We start from the raw sequence: 11474 nt of genomic DNA, 5'->3' as shown, positions 1-11474 counted from the left end.
TCATCTTCGTAAGCTGGGGAGGATGTATGTCACGTCAGGACCCTGTGATGATTGCGTTAACTGCACAAATTGCTTGTAGAGCAAGTGTGCTTGAACAATATGAAATCTGCGCATCTTGAGAAAAGAACAGGATAACAGCAATTTTCAGGGAACAATGGAGATAACTTTAAAGTCTGACTGTTTGTGGGCCAGGCGGAACAGAGCCACATTTCTCTTATTATCAAAAATGGGTAAGATAAATATCACTGAATTCTTTCCCCAGTAAGGAATATGAATAATTAACAGCCCTGGGAAAATAATGCATTCCCAGGATGGGGCTTCTAAAATGGCTGCCCTGGGAGTGTCTGCCTTTATGCACATGTAGATAGGGATGAAACATGCCCTAGTCTCCTGTAGCACTCCCAGGCTTGCTAGGATTAGGAAATTCCAGCCTGGCAAATTATAGTCAGACCAGTTCTCTGCTCTTGAACCTTGTTTATCAATGACAATGCATGCATAGCTGGACATGGAAGTTCATTAGTGACTCTAGTTTCGCCCTGACCTTGTGATCTCGCCCTGACCTCCTGCCTTGTGATCTTTTGTTACCCCTGAAGCATGTGATCTCTGTGACCCACGCCCTATTCGTGTACTCCCTCCCCTTTGAAAATTGCTAATAAAAACTTGCTGATTTTACGGCTCAGGGAGCATCATGGAAGCTGCCGACATGTGATGTCTCCTTCGGACACCCAGCTTTAAAATCTCTCTCTTTTGTACTCTTTCCCTTTATTTCTCAGACCAGCTGACACTTAGAGAAATAGAAAAGAACCCACGTTGAGTATCAGAGGTGGCGTTTTCCCCGATATTGTAATAAATATTATCTGCTAATAAAATGTCTATTCTTTTCATTTTGTAAGTCAACTTTTTTGGGTATAATTTACAAATGGTGAACTGCACCCATATGAACTATACAATTTGCTGAGTTTTGACAAATACATGCATCTATGAAACTACTGTTAGAAATCAAGACACAGAATGTTTTCATAATCCCCCAAATATTTCTTATGACCCCTATTAATTAATCTATTCCTCTACCTTTTGCCTCAAGCAAACATTGACCTGCCTTCTGTCATAACAGGCTAGTTTGCAATTTCTAAAATTTTATGTAAATAGAGTATCTGTATGTACATATAGATGTACTTTTTAATTCTAGCTTCTTTCACTCATCATGACATTTTCATGTATGTTGCACGTATCAGTAGTTCATTCCTTTTTGTTGTTGAATAGCAGTCCATTGTACATACATATGTATACTCCTTTTTTAATGTATCCATCTGTTGATGAATGTTTACATAACTTCTAACGTTTGGTTAAATACAAATAATTTTGATCTAAGCATTCATAAACAAGTCTGTATATGAACACTGTGTTTCATTTTCTTTGGTAAATACTTAGGATAATTGATGGATCATATGGTAATTATATGTTTAACTGTATAATAAACTGCCAAATGGTTTTGCAAAGTGGTTGTGCCATTTTACATGCCCTTGGGTAGACTGTATGTTCTAGTTGCACCCCCATTTTCACCAATACTTGGTACTATTAGTCTTGTTAAAATTTTAGTTTAAATAGATATATAGTACTCTCTCATGGTTTTAATCTGCATTCCCTCTAAAGGTGAATGATGTTGAGCATATTTTCATGGGTGTATGTGCTATTTGTATATTTTCTTTTGTGACATAACTGTTTAAATACATCTGCCTATATTTAAATTGGGTAATTTGACTTGGTATTAATGAATTGTAATTGTTCATTGTATATTCTAAGTGTTTTGTCAAATATATGTGTTATGAATATTTTCTTTCAATTTGTAAGTCTTTTTATTTCCTTAATAGTGTCTTCTTAGGAAAAATTATTTTTAATTTTGATAAAGATATTTATCAGTTTTCTATTTTATGTTTCATTTGTTCATGCATATTGTCTAAAATCTTCGCATAACCCAAGGTCAGAAAGATTTTTCTCCTATGTTTTCTTCCAGAAATCTGATCGATTTAGCTTTGCTTTAGGCCTATCATCCATTTTATGTTAATTTTTGTATATGGTGTGAGAGGATGGCTGTTCATTTGTTATATGGACATCCAGTTGTTCCAGCAGCATTTGTTGAAAAGGCTATTTTATGGCTACCTTCCAAATTCTTCTGTACAATGTGAATTTTCTAGTACTAGTCAAAATTTATTTTTAAAAAGTGTTCAGCAATATTATTAATAATTTATATCCATTTTGCAATAAATATCATATTCTGTTAGCAAAAAGCATTCATCCCTTGCCTTTTGGGAGCCTCTTTTTAAAACCCAAATTTATTGAGGCATAATTTACGAAGAATGAATTGTATCTTTTAGTGAGCATCATTGTTAGAAGTAGAGAAAAAGTGAAATCCAATGATTATTTACTAGGTTCCATCTCTGTCTTGTCCCTATTTCTAGCTAATGAATGTTATTGATCACCTACTTTGTGTCATGTGCTGTGTTAGGAATGAGACAGAAATAAGAAACTATTTCTTAGAAGTTTTCACTTAGGAAGAAAGGCATAAAATCACATCATTATAATCTAGTCAATGCTGTAATAAAAGTTTTGAAAAAATATATTGGCAATTAAAGAGGTAGGAAGTTAACTTCCTAGGGAAGTTGGAGAACACTTCACAAACATGGTGCCATTTGAATTAGGTTATCTTTATTACAATCCCTTTTGTCTTCTTTTAAAAAAGAAACTCATTCATTGCAGATATAAATATTTACTTTATTAAGTAGAACACTTGAGTGCTTGCAATCTCTGGATCACAAAGTGTAATGAAGATATATGCCTTAAATAAAAGGGGAAATGTGTATGATTTACCTAAGAGAACTTCCCTTATAGATGAGTCATTTTACCGATACATTCACTAGAGGTAGCCTCACCTAAGTGTAAACATTTCGTCTTGGGCCAAACAAATGTGCTTCCCGTGACAAAGGGATTGGATATGAAAGGAAACAGGATGGATCTGAGAGGCCTGGAGCTGGGGATCCCATTTAATGAGCAGAGATACATAGAAATAGTAATGCCTACTATTTACTTAGCATTCACCAGGTGCCAAGCATCCTAAATGCTTTGCTGAATTCTCACAGCAACCTTATGAGAGTTTTGCACAGGGATAAACTGAGGCAAGAAATGTTAAGGCCCCTATGGGAGATTATTCTTCAAAAATATCCACTTTCTCTTCCTCTCACTTCCCCATCCCAGTGATGCTTAGTTTGGTCATGTGACCGACTTTGGCCTCCTAGCGGACAGAGTGTACTTTTCTATCCCTTTATTGAGAAAGACTTTGGGCTTGCCCATGTGATTTGCTTTGTCCAATAGGATGTTAGTGGAGATGACACAAGCAGCCTTGAAATAATGCATGCAGCAATGGGTTCTCCTCTTTGGCATCTGCCATAACCAAGAGAAGAACCTGCCCTATATAACCTACTGGTCAAAAGAGATGAAAGACAGGTGGAGCAGATCTGGAGCTACCTTGTAACTTAGAGCACAGCCTGGCCTCGTTACCCACAAACAAGAGAGAGAGAATACACCGTTGATTGTTCTTTATTCCACTGAGTTTTAGGGTGCTGTATTATTCAACCACCTAAGTGGCAGAAAGGATTTGAGCTCTGGCAATATAGGTACAACTTCTGTACCACATTGCTACTAATACCAGAGATAATTAGCTATATTCAGACAACCAAGTAAAACTAATCAGTTGATGAATGAAGTACAGGTCTATAACTCAGAAGAAAGTTATAGGTCTGGAATTAAGAGATTGTCTATGAACTAATGCCAAATCATTTTAATCTCTCTGTGCTTTCTTTACAAGAGTATTGTAAAAAAATATATATAATAAAGTGATGGCCATAGAAGTTCTTTGAAAATGTCAAAAGTGTTATACATATGCAAGATTTTTTAAAAGTCTGTTTTGTTTTCTGCTGTATCCTCAGTGCCTAGAACTGTGTGGGCCATGTAGCAGGTGTTCAGTAAACATTTGTGAAATTAAATTGAAATTAATTTTTTAAAAATAGTATCTTCAGCTCATAAATAACAAAACACAAAGTATGTTTATAACTAGGGAAGTAATTGACTTTCATTCTTGACAATAATTGGGAAAAAAGCCCAGGAATTTGTTTCCTCTTACTTTTGTGTTTGACAGAGAGAGGCTGTGTGTTTCCCACCTTTACTATCCAAACTAATGTTCTGTAAATCCTAACATTAAATGAGACAGTTGTTGCAGTCTTATATTAGGAGGCTTCTGGTCTAGAGTGTTTTATTAGTGGGCAGCTATTTGATTTTAATATTTGTTCTGCAGTTTTAAAAAATTGAGCTTCATTTATAAAACTCCAGATAGTTCAGAATATGGTCAAATGATCATCTGGATTGGAAAGTTGGTCACTGTATTAGGAAGAAAAGATCCATTTATCATTTTTCCTTCTTTGTTTACCATAAAGCAAGATGTCTCACTTTTAAGACATTTGCATTTAATTCACTAGGATTCAGGTCAGGGCTATGGTTAGAGTTTTGCTCCTACATAAGATAAACATCAAATTGCAGAAAAAAAATCACAGTAGAGATGTTATCTAACTTATTCTACTTTCTGTTATAACATAGGCTGCCTTTTTATGTCAAAACGTCTCTGATGATTTCCTGAGAACATTTTCAGTGGTGTAGTTAAAGGGTTATTTCAGCTCCAAACTTTCTTGTTAAAATGCTAAACTGAACATTTGAACAGTATTGCATCACTGACATAAAACTGACTAACGATCTGGAAGCAATAAATTTTACTTAAGTATCCTTCATTGTCGTGAGTGCCTCATCCTGTGACAGATATTCTCTAGTGAGAGTTTCGGGTAAAACTCCTTCTGTCTCAGCTAAAATTTTAAAATAGCTACTGAACCATTTCTGGCCTCTAGTTAATATGTGCTAGTAGTACAATCTATCAGTGTCATGAGTATATTAAAAATTATAGACTAAACACACAATATTGAAAGAATAAAAGGAAAAGATCAATCATCTCATTTTTGTTATAGATTTTCATAATGATTTATTTCTTGAATATATATTTTATCTGCCAAATGACCATATGTTTGCAACTCTTGACTTAGAAAATATATAAGATAATAGAAGAGAAATAAATAACAGAAATATAAATATAATTCATATCTTGGATTTCTTAGCAGGATCTACAGTATTATTATTTTTCTTTCTTTTATATAAAGATGGGGTCTCACCATGTAACTATGTTCCCCAAGCTGGTCTCAAACTCCTGGGCTCAAGGGATTATTCCACTCCCCTATCCTCCACACACACCACCTCACCTCACCTCAGCCTCCCAAAGTTTTAGGATTACAGGAGGCAAGAGCCACTGCACCTGGACAGGATCCAGAGTATTAAAGCTCATTTTACCCTATTAATCAAAGCTTACCTAATTTTATGTCCCTCAGACTCCAGATGAAACTGAAGCTAAATGGGAAAAATTTAGCACTATAGTAGGTGAATACATCTTTTAAACAAGAAAAAAAATGAATTGGTCAAGTTTTTATAATATGAGAAAGATACCAAGATTAAAGAGGTTTTTTTTTTTTTTTTGAAATCTAATAAAAACAAATGTTTTAATTTAAAACAAGTCCAAAGTTGCAGAAACTCAAACATTTGGGACACATTCTTAATATCTTCCTCTCGTTTTTGCCTAATATCAATTTCTTCATCAAGTTACTTCAATTGTATACCCTATATTTCTTTCCAGTCAATTCATTTCCTCCATTTATATTGCTTTTACCTATTCTTGTATTCTTCTAATCTCTACAGTACAACCTGAATGATTTTCATTATAAAAAATGAAACATACGAATATAACTCTGAAGCCTAACACCAATCATTGCTCTTAGGATAAAGGCCAAAGCCTTTAGTATGGTCTGTAGGCCCTACAATGTCTGCATTAAGTCCTCTGTTTTCCAGTCACTCTGGTTTTCTTTCAGAAACTTAGAACAAACCAAGTTTCTTCTTGCCTCAGGGCCTTCAAGCATGTCTCACCTGGCTGGGCAGGGTGGCTCACGTCTGTAATCCCAGCACTTTGGGAGGCCAAGGTAGGCAGATCATCTGAGGTCAGGAGTTTGAGACTAGCCTGGCTAACATGGCAAAACCCTGTCTCTACTAAAAATACAAAAATTAGTCGGATGTGGTGGCACAAGTCTGTAATCCCAGCTACTCTGGAGGCTGAGGCATGAGAATGACTTGAACCTGGGAGGTGGAGGTTGCAGTAAGCCAAGATCGTGCCATTGCATTCCAGCCTGGACAACAGAGTGAAACTCTGTCTCAAAACAAACAAAAGCAAAAACAAAAAACAAAATTCATGTCCCACCGTCTGTCTAAAAGACTATATGGCCCAGGCGCGGTGGCTCACACCTATAATCCTAGCACTTTGGGAGGCCAAGGCGGGTACATCACCTGAGGTCAGGAGTTCCAGACCAGCCTGACCAATATGGTGAAACCCTGTCTCTACTAAAAATACAAAAATTAGCTGGGCGTGGTGGCAGGCGCCTGTAATCACAGCTACTCGGGAAGCTGAGGCAGGAGAATCACTTGAATCCGGGAGGCAAAGCATGCACGGAGCCGAAATCATGCCACTGCACTTCAGGCTCGGCGGCAGAGTAAGACTCCATCTCAAAAAAAAAAGAAAGAAAAAAAGACTGTGTGTGTGTGCATATATATACACACATATGTATAGAGAGAGTATTAATATGTATATATTATATATTTAAAGTATTTATTAAAATTATCAAACATATATTAACAATATATGTGAAACCTTATTCCATCTATAGCACCAACAATCCCACCCCAACCCTAAATAATTTTGATGCCAATCCCAGACATACTGTGAAATACTCTCCAACTCATGCTGATCTTTTTTTTTTTTTTTTTTTTTTTTTTTTTTGGAGAAGAGTCTTGCTCTGTTACCCAGGCTGGAGTTCAGTGGCGTGATCTCCGCTCACTGCAACTCCACCTCCCAGGTTCGCGCCATTCGCCTGCCTCAGCCTCCCGAGTAGCTGGGACTACAGGTGCCTGCCACCATGCCCTGCCTGGCTAATTTTTTTTTTTTTTTTGTATTTTTAGTAGAGACGGGGTTTCACCATGTTGGCCAGGATAATCTTGATCTCCTGACCTCGTGATCCACCTGCCTCAGCCTCATGCTGATCTTTAAAATGTCTGCTCAAGCTCTATTTGCTTCTCTCCTCCCTCTGCCAAACTAGGTCATATTGGCACCCTAAAACTTTTACTTTATAACAATTATTTCAGCATGGATTATATGTTCCTTTGTGTGGTTTTTAGGTTAATATTTATCTTCTTCCCTAAACTTCATGTTCCATGAGGGAGAAATTTTGTCTATTTTGCCTTATCATTCTGTCCCTCCACATATCAGTGTGCCTGGCTCAGAGTGAATTCTTAATAAATATCTGATGAATTAAGCTGTGGGGATTTCCTTATATGAAATCCTTAATAGAATTCCTTATATGTTGCTGCTTTCTTACATTCTTCATGGTCTTTTAGCTGGTATCAGAATACTTACTGAACACAGCCCCTGCCCTATGGTACCTTCAGTCTCTCCAAAAAGAGACTCACATCATCTTTTTGATTTCCTCTGAAGCATCTGATAAGGTATTATTTTTCCAGCAGATGCTCTTGGTCTATGTTTTTATTTTTTATTTTTGAGACGGAGTCTTGCTCTATTGCCCAGGCTGGAGTGCAGTGGTGCCGTGTCGGCTCACTACAACCTCTGCCTCCCGGGTTCAAGTTATTCTCCTGCCTCAGCCTCCTGAGTAGCTGGGATTACAGACGACTGCTACCGTGCCTGGCTAATTTTTATATTTTTAGTAGAGATGATGTTTCACCATGTTGACCAGGTTGGTCTCAAACTCCTGACCTCAGGTGATCCACCCACCTCAGTCTCCCAAAGTGCTGGGATTACAGGTGTGAGGAACCACACCCCACTTGTTTGTCTATTTTTTAAATGAATGGGCAAACAAAGCTTATCAGTAATGTTCATCTTCTTAATCTGTTTAATTATCATTGGCTATTTCTTATATATCATAAAACTATTTTCCTCCACTGAATATAGAATGACTTTGTCAAAGAAAGTAGTCTGTGGGAAGGCACTATTGATGTAAATGTTTATTATGTGTCATGGGATACTAACTTTATGATCAAAGGAGTCTAAAAATAATTAGTCAAAAAGTTGATGGATCATCTTAATTAAAATGGTTAATGAAATTACTTAATTTTAGTTTCTTAATTTTCATTTTTTACTCTAAATTTAATGAATCTGATTTTTGCTGTATAGTTTTATTTGCATAAACCCCAATATTATTTAAACTTGCTTTTATTTCTTATTTAAATTTTTTAAAAGACCAGTATATTTTGCTGACAGAAAATGTAGCTTAAACATAGAAAGTTCTTGACAATAACTACTCATTAGGTTTTGCAATCTACAGTATAATGCTATACAGAAGTCTCTTACTAGTACTTCATAATGCCTACTAATTGATTCAAATTTTTCTGCAAAATTGGATAGCATCATTTTGGATTAAGAGATACATTGATTGTGCCATTCAGAAAGTGGCTCTGTTCACAGGGAGAAAACATTCTAAGTAACTGAAAGACAAATGTATAAAATTAAATATGTCTCAAAATCACAGCAGTAAATATTTCATTGGAGATTTTCATGCGGTTATGTGATGAAGATTTGGCTCCTGTCTTGGATACATCCATCTAGATATCATTGCTTTTCATGACTCTAAATATTTTCTTTCATGATCGTGCTTTTCCTTGTCACCTACATTACAAAATGTTTCTATTCCTTTGACATAGATTGTTCATCTTAAAAATAAAGGGTTATATAACCAGGTTTTAAGCACTCTACTTATTAGATCCGTTTATGAAGAATAATCAAAAAGGAAATGAAATATTGCTTCTCCTGACTGCATCACCCTATATTAGAAATATATAATTAGCATATCTTAAATTACCTTTCCCTCACTGGATAAATAACTTTGCTAGGCACAAAAATTATTGAGTTAATTCCTCTACAGTCATTCGACATTTGAAAGGAAATGCTTGCATGTAATGTCATTTCTAATTTCCATGAAATTGGATGTTTTGAAGGACTTTTAAAGAGTACTATTGACCTTGGTAAAAATTGATACTGTATATAATTCAATTGCTTCATTTGTCTAATATGGTATGTGCAAAATGGCTCTTCTTCAGAAAATGTCACTTGAAATGAGAATTTTAATTATTTTTTTTGCCTATACTTGGCAGCTAGATCTGGAACAAAGAGACGTTAACAATTGTATGATATGTGAGGAAAAGTTTCTTAAAGAGTTTCTGATTAAACTTACATTGTCAGCTGCCCGACATAAGACTTATTAAAGATTAAACTCTAACCCATTCTTTTAACCACATTTGTAATAGATGTACCATAGCACCAAGTATCTGACCAGATTAAATTAAAGATACAGCACCATCTTATGGATATGTCTATATTTGTAAAATTTGGAAATACAAAAATTGTTTTGAGTTTGGGAATGGAAAACTATCAGCAAAAAATGTTGTGGGAGGAGAATATTTTAATAAATAAGGGAAAAATTGTGCAGTATTAAATAACTCCTGTGTGTGTATGTGCATGTATGTGTGTGTACATGTGTGTTTGTGATAGCATGGTAAGTAAAGGCACAGAGATTTGTAATTATTTTTTCATTTGAAAATTAAGAATTCTACTAACAAGGAAAATAAACTTTTATTACAATACAAATTTATAATTTTGTGAAATAAGACATTTGGCCAAGAATACTATCAATCTCTATAGGACAATGGGACATCACTATGTATCACCTTGCAAGGATGATCAGGGAAATACTGATAAGTAGAAATGTTCTTAGTAGCCATGGGGCACTTCCCAAAGAGTGCTAAGACGTTTAGATATGATAATAAACCTATTTAATTATCTACTGAAACTGTGTAACTGGTAATAAAGTCTCCTTATATTCAATCTAGTATTCAATTATTTTTATAAGTGATTTATGCTCATTATTGCTTATTTTATACAAAGATATTTTAAAACAAAAACTTCCCTAACAATCTCTGTTACTTTAATGTAGAACACATAGACAGTTTAGATTTTTTAGAAAAATTTAAGAAAAACTTTAAAGAAAAATTGATGGGGCCGGGCGCGGTGGCTCACGTCTGTAATCCCAGCACTTTGGGAGGCCGAGTTGGGCAAATCACAAAGTCAGGAGTTCGAGACCAGACTGGCCAACATGGTGAAACCTCATCTCTACTAAAAAAAATACAAAAAATTAGCCAGACATGGTGGTGTGCGCCTATAATCCCAGCTACTCGGGAGGTTGAGGCAGGAGAATTGCTTGAACCTGGAAGGGGAAGGTTGCAGTGAGTCAAGATCTCACCACTGCACTCTAGCCTGGGCGACAAAGCAAGACTCCGTCTCAAAAAAAAAAAAAAAAAAAGGAAAAATTGATGGACAAAACTCCTCAGTGAATTCTTAAGGCGTAGTTATGTATGTATGTTTAATATCCTTAATCTTTAGTTCACCTTAATTGTCAGATATGGACCTCGGGAATCACATGATTTATCTAGGTCATATAGTGTAGATTGCCTCATTCTAACTAAAATGCATATACCGTGGCTCCTATCTTTTTGATGTCTTGGACCCCATGATACAGATTTTGAATCCTTTATTTAGAAAAAAGGCCATCGGTATGACGTATTTCACATAGGAGTTTCCCCCAACCCCCAGGCCTCAGATACTTACTAATCGGTGGCGTGTTAGGAACCGAGCTGCACAGCAGGAGGTGAGTGGCAAGTGAGCAAGTGAAACTTCAACTGTATTTACAGCCATTCCCCATTGCCTGCATTAGCACCTGAGCTCTGCCTCCTGTCAGATCAGCGGCAGCATTACATTCTCATAGGGGGTAAACCCTATTGTGAGCTGCACATGTGAGAGATCTAGACTGCGCACTCCTTATGAGAATCTAATGCCTGATGATCTGTCATTGTGTCCCATCACCCCTAGATGGGACCATCTAGTTGTATGAAGGCAAGCTCAGGGCTCCACTAATTCTACATTATGGTGAGTTGTATAATTATTTCATTATATATTACAATGTAATAATAATAGAAATAAAGTGTACAATAAATATAATGTGCTTGAATCATCCACAAACCATCCCTGCCCCCACCATCTGTAGAAAAATTGTCTTCCATAAAGCTGGTCCCTGGTGCCAAAAAAAGGTTGGGGACTACTGGACTAGAGTTCATCCATGCTTTATGGTTTTAAATAGTATTTTCTTTTTTTGTTCAACTATATTTCCTCTGGTCATAATTTTTTTTTTTTTTTTTTTTTTTTTTTTTTTTTTTTTTTT

Source organism: Theropithecus gelada, chromosome 3 (genome assembly GCF_003255815.1).
Source record: "Theropithecus gelada isolate Dixy chromosome 3, Tgel_1.0, whole genome shotgun sequence".
NCBI lineage: Eukaryota > Metazoa > Chordata > Mammalia > Primates > Cercopithecidae > Theropithecus > Theropithecus gelada.
The sequence above is the reverse complement of the archived record's forward strand: the minus strand, read 5'-3'. Positions refer to the sequence as shown.